Raw genomic sequence first — 14,204 nt, 5'->3', positions numbered from 1 at the left:
TTTTCATTCATCTCGTGCATTCATTTACATTAATTTGCCTCTAACTATTTTCATCAACAGAATTTCGTAGAATTATGTTAGAAGCTTTTGTAGGTTTTAATATAAGTTACAATAACTCAAATCTGTATCTCTAACGCATGACGAACTAGAGCGGGAAAAACTTGTTATTGTTTTTCAGAGAATTAAATTAACATTCACTGAAAAAAAACAATGGTGGGCAGGCATGGCAAATCATTTACATTCATTTCGAGAGTTCATTTACAGTCATTTGCTTCTAACTTTATCCATCATCAGAATTCCGTAAAATTATGAATGAAGCTTTTGTAGATTTTGATAGTAGCTAAAACTTTTGTGCACAGCTTAAATCTGTACAAATACGATATGAGTTATACCAAACACTTCCAACCATCCTAACGAACATAAAGCGGTTGCTTTTCACCATATGATCCATAGACTAGAGACTTTACCCCTTAGTGTAACAGGATAGAAAAACGAGTTAGGCTATATATTTGAGACAGCTAGACTAAACGGATACCCAAGAAAAACCATCCCGGCTATAATTGAAAAAAAACAGAAACAACGAATACAAAAGATCATTGACTACATTAACACCAATAACTGATAACCTACGACGAGTGTCTGTAGATTACGACCATAATTTAACCAGACCATTACGAAATAAACTGAGAAAATTTGGCATTGACATTGTTTTCACCAGCAGAAACAATCAACTAAAAACGAGATTAGGAAACACTAAAGACCCAGTTAACGATTTGGGAACAAGTTAACAAAACATCCTGCTCCCAGTGTGACAATATATACATAGGGCAGACAAAAAGAACTTTACCAACAAGATTTAAACAACATTTAGCAGAAGTGACAAAAGCTACTAAAGACACGGAAAAAGGTATTCATTACCACTTCAAACCCAAAGTGGCTAAACACGAATTTACTGACACACATCAATTGACAAAGGAGGACATAACAATTGTACGACATATTGTAAGCCCTTGAAAACTTGACCTGGCTGAAAGTTTAGAAATGTACAAACAAAGACAAGCAAATTTACTGAATAAGAACAATGGAAAAGGATATTCCTGGCATTTTAGACTATTACCTGCAACACGGAGTCAACTAGCCCAAACGATAAATTACGTACATCAAAAAACAAAACGCGCGTACCTGTACTATATACTAAGTTAAGTTAAGTTTTCTTTATTAGGGAGCATTGCTTCCGCACTATGTACTACCGACTACCTATATAATATTCCTAACGACAAATAACATACCTGAAAACACAACACACATATTTGCACACTACCTATACACGTTTATAATGAATAGAAGCAGTGCTTTTTCTTCAAGTCTATGTCTAGAAGAGGTATACAATTATTCTACTAAAATACTCATCAACCAATTTAAATCTGTACATCTTATGCATGACAAACTAGAGCGGGAAGAACTTGTTATGATTTTTCAGTGAATGTAATTTACAATCACTGAAAAATAATGGTGGGTTCTGTTTCCTTTGGTTCATCATTAATAAAAGATATAGATTTGAGTTGTTGACAACAATTGTAGTTAATATCAAAACCTATATAAGTTTATATACTATTTTACGGAATAATGTTGATGAAAAAAGTTAAAGACAGACGAATGCAAAGGAATGCATGAAATTAATGGAAATAATTTGCTATGCCTGATGGTGGGTTCTAAATATTCACTCTGATTCAACAAGCATAAGGGATACGGATTTGAGTTATTCACAAAAGCAAATATAAAAACCTTCCAAAAGGTTCATACAATATTTTACACAATTCTGATGATGAAACAAGTTAGAGGAAAATTAATGTAAATTAATGCACCAAATAAATATGAATGATTTTCCATGCCTTATTAAAGCTTTTTGGCAACCGTAGGTGTACGAGAAAGACATTACGTCGAACGCCATGAAGACAAATGTCATTAGGCCGAATAAGTCATTAGGATGAAATCTTCGTTCGCTTTTCATTATACGGAATGCATGTCGATCCAGTATAAGAAGAAAAAAAAACGCGTGTGGGTAACGCGTTCTTTGGTGGAAAGTATTGGCTGTGGTATGTAAGACGACGAACCTAAAAATTAGAATCAGAAGTTTACACAGCTTGAAATTTACTACAGTGCGACACGTAGATTCAACACAAATCAATTTTAAGGTAGGAGAGAACAGCCCATAATGCAACCCTGGACTAAAATCCTCAGAGTTTGGAGGTAATGCTATACCAATATGACCATGAAGCTTTAGTGCGATCATTTATTAGTTGGAGAGTTCTGAAGTGGATAGATTGATAGTTCCGCTACACCGTTTGAAAAATTCAAGTAAATTTCAGCGAGATATAGCGCACATAAAATTAACGCTAGATTTGGCATAAATTTACGCGATATTTCATGTAAATTTAAGCGCAATATAGCATAAATTAACAATGCAAGCTTGTAAACGATTTCGCTGTTTATGCCAAGTATAGCTCAAAATTAAACGAAGGGAGATTTTACGCGATAGTTAAAATTCAGATTTTTTCTGTGAAATTGAGCGAAGGGCCATTAATGCGACAATACTTATCAAACGCACACTCCTTAACCTAACTCATACATTGATGGATAAGGGTATTTGCGGTATGTCCGCTTTTGACTTGGTCATATACGGTCGTGGCTTTGGAATAGTTCTAGCGTCGTTTATCACTACCTAATCCCTAAACCCAACTATTGTTTTGCTTGTCTTGTCCTGACCGTAGTCTCAGAGAGAAGCAGTAGGGTGCTGTACCATCATCAGCATTGTTGACGTTTACTTCCTTGCATTTTTGACATTCAATCAAAGTGTGTTGTTACTTCATACATGAGTTTCAAAGTTGGGAGGAAATGCTATACTAAAGGGTGATACGGTCAAAATTTGGTCAAGGGAAAACGCGTGTAAATCGGTGAAATCGTTTATTTAAAAAATCAAATTAAATTTCTTTTTTAAGTTCAATTAGTATACAATTCAGGAAAAATATTCAGTTAGGCTTCCGCTTTTCCAAATCCGAATTGCCGGGCCTTACGCTTGACCCCTGCCATCAGATTTTGTACAGCCACCTTGTCCACCTTCTTCGCCGCAGAAAGCCAGTTTGCCTTGAACTGCTGCTCGCCCTTAGCAGTTTTTTTGGTCTTCTTTAGGTTCCGCTTGACAATAGCCCAGTATTTCTCAATTGGGCGGAGCTCTGGCGTGTTGGGAGGGTTCTTGTCCTTGGGAACCACCTGCACGTTGTTGGCGGCGTACCACTCCATGGCCTTTTTACCGTAATGGCAAGATGCCAAATCCGGCCAAAACAGTACGGAACAACCGTGTTTCTTCAGGAAAGGCAGCAGACGTTTATTCAAACACTCTTTCACGTAAATTTCTTGGTTGACAGTCCCGGAAGCTATGAAAATGCTGCTTTTCAAGCCACAGGTACAGATGGCTTGCCAAACCAGATATTTCTTTTCTTTGCGAACTTTGACAGTTTCATGTGCTTGAAAACATCTGCTACCTTTCCCCTTCCTTTTGCCGTATAAAACTCCTGTCCCGGAAGCTGCTTGTAGTCGGCTTTGACGTAGGTTTCGTCGTCCATTACCACGCAGTCAAACTTCGTCAGCATCGTCGTGTACAGCCTCCGGGTTCGCGCTTTGGCCGTCGTATTTTGTTTATCATCGCGATTTGGAGTCACTACCTTCTTGTAAGTCGATAGTCCGGCTCGTTTTTTGGCTCGATGCACGGTTGTAGACGATACACCCAGCTTATTTGCGGCATCTCGGAGAGAGAGGTTAGGGTTTCGCTTGAAACTACCGGCAACTCTCTTTGTCGTCTCAGCGGCTTCCGGTTTTCGATTTCCCCCCGATCCAGACTTCCTGGCTGTCGACAAACGTTCCCCAAACACTTTAATTACATTTGTAACGGTTGATTTGGCAACTTTTAGCGATTTTGCCAACTTTGCGTGCGAGTAGCTCGGATTTTCGCGATGCGCGAGCAAAATTTTGATACGCTGCTCTTCTTGCTTGGACGGCATTTTGACAACTGAAGAGTGAATTCCAAAATCAAAATAGGAGCAACATTCTACACACACACACCTTCAAAATGAGGGGTGTTCAGGTTTTTTAAATGCAAATTGAAAGAAATACGTCAAGTTGATATTGACCAAATTTTGACCGTATCACCCTTTAATATCAACATGAAGATTGAGTGACAGACAGTATATGAGTAAGTCAAACGCGGACGCTTTCGCCTGTGGATTTGAGGGCGTACCGTAAATTCCCTCATCCATCAATGTATGAGTTAGGTAAAGGAGTGCACGTTTGATTATGGTGAATATGGTGTAATATTATATGCCAAAAAGGACAAATTTATCATCGGTGCATGAACTGACATTACGCTGCTTTTACTGCATTAGTTTATTTTTGTGCCCATAAAAATTAAATGAGATTTTCGAACATGATTGATGTGCATCCTCTTGGATGTAATATTAAAATTTATTTTTTTCTGAGCATTAATAGCCCTTCGCTCAATTTCAACTTCAGTTCAATTGTTACACTGCCTTACTCTAGCGGAACTATCAATCTATACACTTCAGAACTCTGTAGCTTATGAATTATCTCACTAAAGCTTCGTGTTGATATTATTCTATCATTTCCTCCCAATACTGAAAATCTTAAACTTCACGTATGAAGCAACAAACAACACACTTTGATTGAAAGTAAAATGTCCATTTGTAGAAAAACATCGATAATTTTTCCTAAGATGCTATTTCCGGGAAACGGATTGTGCTTGTTTTCATTGGATGGTTTCACAAATTGTTCCTGATCATTAATTAATATATTGACATACTGATTCTTTAAAATAAATTGAATTTTGTGCTAAACATGACACAGTTGTTGAACTCATCGACTACAGTCATTGTTTTAACAGCATACATCGCAAAAAAACAATGGAACAAATTAACTTTTCATATATTTTTTAGATGCTCTACTTTATGAATAACAGTTTAACACTGTATTGAAACCTTATCTCTGACGTAAAATAAAGCAATAATCATTTGAAATGCCTTTGTATTATGCACATACCGGCTATGATTTGTCTTTATCAAGCGGTGCATTTTATCCCAATGTTGTGGTACATATTGCATGTATCACGAATCAGGCGATTTTTGAATTGATTTTAAAAAAATGCCTTTAAAATAATGAAAAATCACCGCTTTGGAGTTCGAAATCACTCGGTCTTCGAAAAAAAAACATTATGATGAACCATAATCAATCATTTTCTCCTTGATGATAGCTTCCATAAGCAAGCAATTGACGATTTTGCTTAAATGGTGCGTTTTGCACCGTTCTACCCTACTTACTACACATTCGAAACCTTCACCCATTTGTTGATTCCAAAAAACCCTCACGGTGTATTTGTTTGATATCGACATTCCAGAAACCTTAAATATTTCATAAGTAGTTTTAAAATGACGGAAAAAGTACCCTCTTGGAAATAGTGAAGGTTTCAGGAATGCCGAGTTTTTTTAATTAATGAAAATACTCTGCCCGACACCGTGTCTCAGAAGACCAAACTGGGTGATGCCGTCCACGCACCCATCGCTATTTCTCAACAGTCTTTTAACCAGGTGAGCTAATTTTTTTTTTATGTGATTAGTGCCAACCATGGACTAGTCACCTACCGCAAATCCGCTTAATTAATTAGGAGACAACCGACAAAAAGCGGTGAGTGGACGGGATCACCCACTTTCTTCTGAGGTACGGTGTCTGTTAGAATAACATTAATACAAAAAAACGGCATTCCCGAAACCTTCACCATTTGAAAGAAAGTACTTTTCCCGTCATTTTAAGGCTCCTGTTTGAACCCACTGTACTCTTCGGGGGATTCCTGTATATGAAATTCTGAAGTCGAGTGTTTACGGTCCATGCAAATTTCAAAAAATTGTTCAATAGTCGAGTTTATACAGAGAGAAGGGGGTTGAAAACCTCTCAAAAATGGTCTGCGTAGCTTATGAACAGTCAGAAATAACGTAAATCTTCCATTTATGCGGTGAGTGGTACCGTCCACCCACCGCTGCTTCTCGGCTGTAACCAACTACGCTGAAATTTTAAATGTGATTAGTGTCAACCATAAACTAGTTATCTACAAAAAATCTGCACAATTGGTTGAAGGGAAGTACCACCCACCGCACAAATGGAGGGATTACTGTACAATCAATTACCTACTCTGCTCCTTCTTAGCACTCTGCTTCTTCGTGCGTATATCATTAGGCATGGGGACGCACGGTACTTCATACTATAGTCATAACGTACGTAACACCACCCCATAATTCGCTACTGTACGTCGATCTTGAAGCACCATAAAGCCAACCTCATAATGTACGATCGGTTGCCTACCCATTAGGCGTATTCATTTAGAGCTGTTTCGGCTCTATGGCGTGGAAAGTTATTCACGAAACATCGTTAGTGTTGGGTACATTTTGCTCAAGACTACGTATGTTACATCTAACTTAAAGGTAACTGTTGTAGGCGGAGAAGCAGCAGCACATCGTTTTGTTATTCAACTGGGTGACTTCAAACGATGATCTGGTGATCAAATATTCCGTTTGAAATAAATTGTTTTGAAAATGTAGTTTAGTAAAAGTTTGGCTATGGTTGCTACTTGAATCGTTTGTTGGAGAAATCACATGTTACAATTTTAAAATCTTGGCAAGCGATCAAATATTTTTTTTTGATTTATCTATAAGGGCGATCCATTAAGTACGTCTTGCTCTGAGAGGGGAGAGCGAACACCAATGCATAATTAAGGGGAGGATGGAGATACTTGATCCGGGGAAGAAATGGTCCACCCGAGTTCTTTCCATGATGTTGCGTTGATAATGTTATGTTTTCTGCACTAATTATTGATTATCCCAATATGAAAATATCTTTAATTTATTTGATGGATTCAGGTGTGTTTACATATGAATAATCGCTAATCGTTGTTTTAACGGGCCGAAGACTTTTTTTGGCGCCTGGAAAATTGTGTTTTTCGAACTGATAATGCCAGAATGATTTATGTTTTAGTGCATATATTTAATGTTGACCCTTCCAGCAGGTAATCTCTGTTAAAATTGATTATTTATTTTTACATAATTCATGAGAAAACTATCGCCTAGTGCACATATAAAAACCGGTCGTAATAAAATGTGTTGTTTAAAATCGTAATCAACATATTTTTAAAGTTATGCGGTTCTCCTGTATCCTCATTTGCATTTAAATTTTTCTTTAAAACATCTTTGTTTTTAGGGTGGTTCTAAAAAAAAACTGATATGTATTTTTTTTTATTTCAATTATCATGTAAAGTTGAAAATATTAATGGCATCTTTTCTGTATCGTTGCTGAAGACAAAATCGAAACCTTAGGGTGGCTCTTAAATATATCAAAAAATAGATCGCTCTGAAAATAATCCATTTTAACATAGAAGCACAAACCAGAGCAAAATGTATATTCAGAAAGGCCTGGAAAAACCCATAAAGACAGTACAAACACTAGACTGACTAAATTGGGTGCAATTTAGTAATAGATTTCATAACATAATGTTCAATGTAAAGTAGTGATTGAGTAATATAGTAGCTTAGGTATTCAAAAGTTATAACGGATTTTAGGTAATTTTATTGTATAAAGCAGCGTTTCTCAATCTATGAGTCGCAACTCACCGGTGGGTCGTGTGCTGCCGTGTGCTCGTGTGGTGGGTGGCAGAATTTCAGACAACTTGGCCGTATTATTATAAACTAACTTAAACCTCCTGGATTTTTACATGCTTGAACGAAAAAAAAAGTTTGAAAATTTATTCTCTAGCGTGAGATTTTTGAGCTTTTACGGATTGAGATTTAGATGTGTCATTCCCCTAGAAAAAAAACATTCATTATATAGATGGTATTGGAAATTTCAAATTATTTTAAATCGATTTAGGAATATAATATAAAACGTTTCGGTCTCCACTTTAGAGATCCTTATACAATAAAATCACTTTACGTTGCTTATGTGAGGTCAATATTAGAATATTGTAGCATTGTTTGGTCACCTTATATGAAAAAGCGTGATGAACGGATAGAGTCAATCCAAAAGCAGTTTTTATTATATGCACTACGTAAGTTAGGTTGTACGGCAATTCCTCTCCCGTCATATGAAACACGTTGCTTGTTCATTATCATTCAAACATTGAAAGGACGTCGGGATTACGCAAAGATTTCTTTATTAAACAGTATGATTTCGCAACGCATTGACACAGCTGATATATTGTCAAGTTAAATTTGCATGCACCTTCCCGAAAATTACGACACTTGTTCGCCATATAGCGCCATCGTACCAATTACGCTAAATTTGGACCGGTAAAACAGATGATGACTGTTTATAATCATCATTGTGAAATGATTGACTTAAATATGACCTCAACAGAATTAAAAATATATTTCAGAACCCTGCGAAGTCATAGAACATAAGTCCTAATGTCAATATGTACTATTTGATTGATTGACGAATAAATAAAATAAACCTAAATTGATACCTGGGTAGGTCTAGAGTCTTCAATATGATTAATTTTGTTATGGCTATTATACCCAACTGAAATTTTACGTCAGCCTATCCAATTTCGCATTTATAAATCTTGTAGCAGCCCAAATCATACTATATGGCTCTGCAGCTGCAGATCTTATAGAATCAGCTGAAGAAAATGTTATGCAGTCCTATTTTTAAATATGTCAACTTCCCGATCTCCGTACCATCTCCGTTTAACATCTCAACCACTGTAGAATTTTGTGTTCTACTGTAAAGCTATTTGTGTAATTCTTCTTCTTCTTCGAATTTCAAGCTTATTGCATATCGCATATTAGCTTATTGCGTGCTCTCAACTTAGTGTTCTAGATGCACTTCCACAGTTATTAATTGAGAGCTTTCGATGCCTGTACCATTTTTGCATTGGTATAATTGTGTGGCAAGTCCAAATAATACTTCTATGCCCAGGGAAGTCGAGAAATTTTCCAACCCGAAAAATTCCTAGACCAAACCAGGAATCGAACCCAGCCACCTCCAGCATGCTTTGTAGCTGCGCCTTTACCGACTGAGCTAAGGGAGGCCCCAATTGTAATTACATTTAGCTATATTTTGTTGTCTAGCACAGAGTCATGGGTCAAACCAAATTACATATTAGTCACGTATTCCACCAAAGCCTGTATGTACCATACCATCTACCAACCGACAAAATATAAAATCACTTCAATAGCTGGCTTCCGCAGGCACATCAACCATTATTGTCATCGCGTACTTGATCAGCCTGTAATTTGGTTCGCTCCGATAGTTTCAAACTCCAATCAGATGAAAAGTCACCGTGATAATGAACAGATTCATCCAGCGTACGTACCTATGACAACCATCTTCACTATCCCTTTCAAAAGGCCGCTGATTCACGGTATTACATCAATTACGAAGCGGACGTTGTCGAACTGACCGATGAACCGAATCGAACATAGGTACTCCCCTCATGAGGAGTTTCTACCATGACACAATCCAACGACCGCCACACATCAGGAACATTGACACTATTCTGTTTTACAACCCTTCCTCACGGCGCAATAGCGTTGAACTTGTCTCCAAGCTATGCCATTTGCGCGGGTTCTCTCGAATGGAAAAATCAAAGCGCAACTGCCGGATCGACCTTCAATTTGGAAAGCTGCCACCGGACCGGGGAGGAAGGAAACTGACTCGTTTTTCGAAGCGCGCTGTTTTGTTTTAGGGAACTTTTTTTTTCGGGCATAATGGCTACGTTTGCATGCATGTTTGTCAAATTACCATGACAAAACAAAAAACGAAAATCAAATCGCAGTATATTGGTGACGGCGATCATTAACTCCATATGACTGCGCGTTTGGGGCAGTCACACGCGGCCTTGACTGGGTTGGTTGAATGGTGGATAGATGGCTGGTTGGAAAAGGAAAGGACTGTAATTAATCCAATAATTTTGATTCGATGATTGCTGTCTATTGTGGAAAGCTTGTTATGGTAGATGGTTACATGGAAATGCAAATATGATCGTTATTTATTGTAGTGTGCTTCGGAAAGATAATTTGTTAATTTCATGTATGCAAAAAATGGAGCCCCCGATAGCAGAGCAAGCAAAGCAATACGGTTGGCAAAACATACAATGTTGGGAGGATCGGGTTCGATTCCCGATTAGATCAGCTATACCTTTAAACACAAATGAAATAAACTGCTTGTACTGGTAATTAACGACAAATCGCTACATTAGCTGTCTCTCTATCGAACTGCGTTTAGGGTACGCAAGTTGTAACAAACATGTATACGTGAATTTCATTAAATTTGTGTACCTTAATATTACACGAAATGATTCTTAACGCCGTATTATGTAATTTTTAAAATTGAACTCCCTTTTCTTCCTCTGTTCGGGACCTAACACCACTGCGACCAGTAATTTGATCTATTGTAGTATAAACCGTGTCCTTAGTTTAGTGCATGTCGTATTACTCCATCACCATTGAAAAATGATGAAGTATTCGATTTCTTCACAGTTGCCATTCTTGCATTTATCGCAAGGATCCGCTTCTAATTGAAATGTCCCACTATGTATACCCTTCGGAGTTGAACACCCTCCGAAGGCGCGCCCCTTTGTCAGTCAAAATTCGATTCCTTAGCAACAAAAACTAGCTATGACACCCATAATGACCTTGCATCAGAACCCTAGTCTTAACCACTTGAAACTAGGGAACAATGAAAAGAAGATTAGGAATCACATAGATGAAGACTAACTAACTCATTTTTTCCTTGTTTCAAGATCATCCTCGGTGGACAAAGCCGAGTCTTATCACTATCAACAAGGCATAAAAAGTAACAAGGACTAAGTTGTGTTCCTTTGATTACAGAAAAATCCTGTTCTCATAGTTTGAAGTAGTCAGGACTAGGAATCGGTGGTAGATCTTACATCCCATAACGTACCACGAATAGGTGATCTACCCACGTTACGGGATACATTTGCATTACCATAATTTTTCGAAAATTAAAACAGTTACTTCTTTGATAGCTTTTGATTTCACGGCTGTCAACAAAAGTATTGTGAATGAGTCATTCTAGCACAAGTGTTAACGTCATTTCTGGAAATTGAGGTCAATGTCACATATTTCAACAAAACTTTGCCAAAATACATATTTTGATATTCTGAGAAATAGCTTTTTTGTGTTTTTCTCTAAACTGATTGGCTCGCTCTGGATTTTTGAGATTGTTTGAACTAATATCAATAAATAGAGATTACTTCACAACTGAACAAATTCTCTGTGTTCTTGACATACTATTTTACAAAATGTGTAGTGCAGAATCGGAGACTTCATCAAAATTTATTTTTTGCTATTGAAACTACATTAAAGGTACATATTTTGTAAAAGGTTCTACATTTTCAATCGATCGGATTTGTTATTTGTAATGATATGGACCTGAAATTCCCTTAAAAAAGGAAATGATTTGAAAATATTTGGTTCATGACAGCGGTTCTCCAAGTTTTGTTGGTTGCGACCCACTATGAGAAATGGCCCACCAATATTGAATGCAGATGTTGTAATACCAAAAAGACATCAAAACCATCAATATGCAGCGTTTTAGCATGATTACCAAAACACAATTACAGAATGGCACTAACCCCCACATAAGGGAACCATTAGAGTAAATTAATTTATATCCATACCATGCTATTTAGGTTGCTGAGACCACTAAAGTTCGTTAAAAAAATCATTTTTTGTTTGTTTGGAACCGTCTTAAGGTAGCTACTCAAATGATCCAATCCAGCCCACACCAAAGCAAATGAAAGTAGATGAACATAGCAAAAAATTAATTTTAATATCACATCAAAGTGGTTGCAGTGGTCCAAAAAAAAACGATTTTTTTTTTTCAAAAATGATTTCGTTTGGTAGTCTAGGATCAGAAATTGATATAAGTATAGATAATGCGACCATGTTGAAGTCGCTATAAATCAATGGAGACGCATGGTAGTCTAGTTGCTTAGGAGTATTGAGCGAAAACACAAAACTTGATAACTTGAAAAAAAAAAAACTAAATTTTCAAGTAAAAATATAAAAAAAAAACAAATTATAGTGGCGCCGGTGGTGTAGTGGTAAGCGTGATTGCCTCTCACCCAAAAGGCGTGGGTTCAATCCCAGTTGGAGCCACCGGGATTTTCTGAGGCATAAAAAAATTTCTGATTACGCCCCTTCCTTCGGAAGAGAAGTAAAGCCGTTGGAACGGACGCGGTTCTCCTGACCCAAAAATATAATATGCCGGACGCAGTTCTCCTGACCCAGCAGAACAACTGCATCGCTATCAACGACGATGAAAGAACGAATGGGAACGGACGTGGACTCCTAATGTAGCAGCTAATTGACCATCGATCGCTGGGCACCATTCATTTTACTAAATTAATCCGTCAGTCCAGTTTAGGTAGACATAGTGAAAAGACATACGTATTGTGAAGTTATACTTTGTGTTTTGATTTAAGTGTAATTAATTACAAAATTAGTGAAACAGTGATGAAAAGTTTTTTTTTTAAACAGTGAAATGAAAAGAAACCCATAATTATATATCGCGCACGTTATTAACGCTAGCTTTGGCGTAATTTTACACGATATTTCATGTGAATTTAAGCACAGTATCACATAAACTAGCAATATTGTATACAAACTTGTAAGCAATTTCGATATTCATGCCTCAAAATTAAACGAGAGGAGATGTTACGCGACAGATAAAATTCAGATATTTTTTTCTGTGTAGGAAAAGTGATTCTCTAAGAGAGACTCATTTGTTTTTGAGGACAATGGGTGCAAATATTCTTCTACTCGATAAACGGAAATAGGCAAGTATGACAGAGTAGAGCTTTACCCCATAGCTTTCATTTGCAATCAGTTTCATCAACATCGGATAACAATTGAATTTCTACAGCCAAAGCAATACAGATGACAATGTTGTTGTTATTGTTTATTAATTTATTTGATAATACTAAATCGAATTAACTTTACAGAGCCGAGAGTTTTTGTTCACACAAAACATCCTAAAACTATAGCCAAATGGTACAGCACAATAAACACTTTATCTTCCACTATCCAAAAAGCCTGCTCCATCAGCCGCTCCCAGTGGTTTCATTGTATGGCAGTATTGCCAACGGAGGGCAGAGTGGCAGAGCACTTCCAATGCAACAATGGACGCAAAACGCGGTCAGCACTCACACACTCATCAAGAAACGGTTGCTTTCCAAAATCGACGACGCATCGACCGAAAGAACATTGATGAATAACAATGAATAACAATGGTTGCTGTCGAGTAAACAGACGACCGCGTGACACACATCAAGAGTGGTCTGCTTCTGTCGACAGCCGAGTGAATGACTTTTTTATATTCTGGACTAAAATAAGCAATATTCTGGACTAAAATAAGCAAAATTATATTATATCGATATTTAATCAATACCAGAATCTAAGAAGTACAGAAAGCGTCGTAGAAATTAAGGAAACTTAGTAGAAATTTAGAAACGGGTCTTCATGACAGCATCAACTTGCTGCAACTTTTTGGGACTGATGTATTTCGTTGCGATCGCAGTGCTCGTAATAGTCACAAAGCAAATTTTAGATGAGTCCTTATTGCCGTTTACAGCGTTTAAAAATCCGTTGAGATTAAGACTAGTAATGGCTGTAATCTGGAACAAGTCAGTGTCTCTGTCTGTATTCGCGGTAAGCGGATCGTGCTTTGACGTAGGTGTTATCGATTTCGTCATGCTCAACGATTCCTGTTAAACTGTGATTGGAACAGTACTCTGGCAATAAATAACATTAACGATATGGCAGCACAATTATTCAACATAATTCGAAACTGCCTCACCGATACCACTTCAAGACAATAACCGCCTATATATTCTATTTGAAGTTCTCTTCTCCTGCGGCTTTCTAATAAAGTTAAAAAAAAAAATCCTGCGGCTTTTGAAATGCAATAAAACTGAAACAACGTAAACTTCGTCGGCATCGAACCTCTGAAACGAAAGGCAACTTTCACCGCGCTTACAATGCCTATCTTAAGCTTAATTCGACCCTATACAAGTCGTATGTCCTACGTTTCTCGACCAATTTACGTAGACATTCCGAGAGTTTTTG

General features: G+C 37.2%; 1 protein-coding gene across 2 annotated transcripts in view; it reads left to right on the top strand.

Moving 5' to 3' along the window:
• f (forked) overlaps positions 1-14,204 on the top strand; it is a 470,851-nt gene that overhangs the window by 217,533 nt on the left and 239,114 nt on the right. The window lies entirely within an intron of this gene.

Source organism: Ochlerotatus camptorhynchus, unplaced genomic scaffold (assembly GCF_037179485.1).
Source record: "Ochlerotatus camptorhynchus isolate MF236.1 unplaced genomic scaffold, CSIRO-AGI_Acam_v1.1 ptg000336l, whole genome shotgun sequence".
Lineage (NCBI taxonomy): Eukaryota > Metazoa > Arthropoda > Insecta > Diptera > Culicidae > Ochlerotatus > Ochlerotatus camptorhynchus.
Note: the sequence above shows the minus strand (reverse complement) of the source record. Positions and strands in the feature narration are given on the sequence as shown.